The following is a 362-nucleotide window of genomic DNA, read 5'->3' as shown; positions in this document are numbered from 1 at the left end:
CTCTCTCTCGCTCTCGCTCTCTTTCTGTGCGCTCCATCACGGAAAGTTTCGGGATCAAGCAGAATAAAATAGAAGTGGAGTCTGGACCGCAATCACGGTTCACTTTATTCCTAAATTGAAGCGAAATTCACGAACGTAGAAAAAAATAGGGCACGATATAAAAATTCTGAATGTAACTCTTAATTAATTTCCGGGATGGAATGCGCGCCGGCGGACATTTAATTTAATATGTAATTATCTGGGTTCTCGTAAATGTCCTCCTATCGAAGATTAAAACAATGGCACGAGTAATTTAAAAAAACGTCTTATCAAGAGATGCAACATTATTGATCTGTCGAGATACCGCGAATCTCCCGGAATCT

Source organism: Temnothorax curvispinosus, unplaced genomic scaffold, assembly GCF_003070985.1.
Source record: "Temnothorax curvispinosus isolate PA1 unplaced genomic scaffold, ASM307098v1 QBEX01002213.1, whole genome shotgun sequence".
NCBI classification, from domain to species: Eukaryota; Metazoa; Arthropoda; class Insecta; order Hymenoptera; family Formicidae; genus Temnothorax; species Temnothorax curvispinosus.
This window is presented reverse-complemented; position numbering follows the sequence as displayed.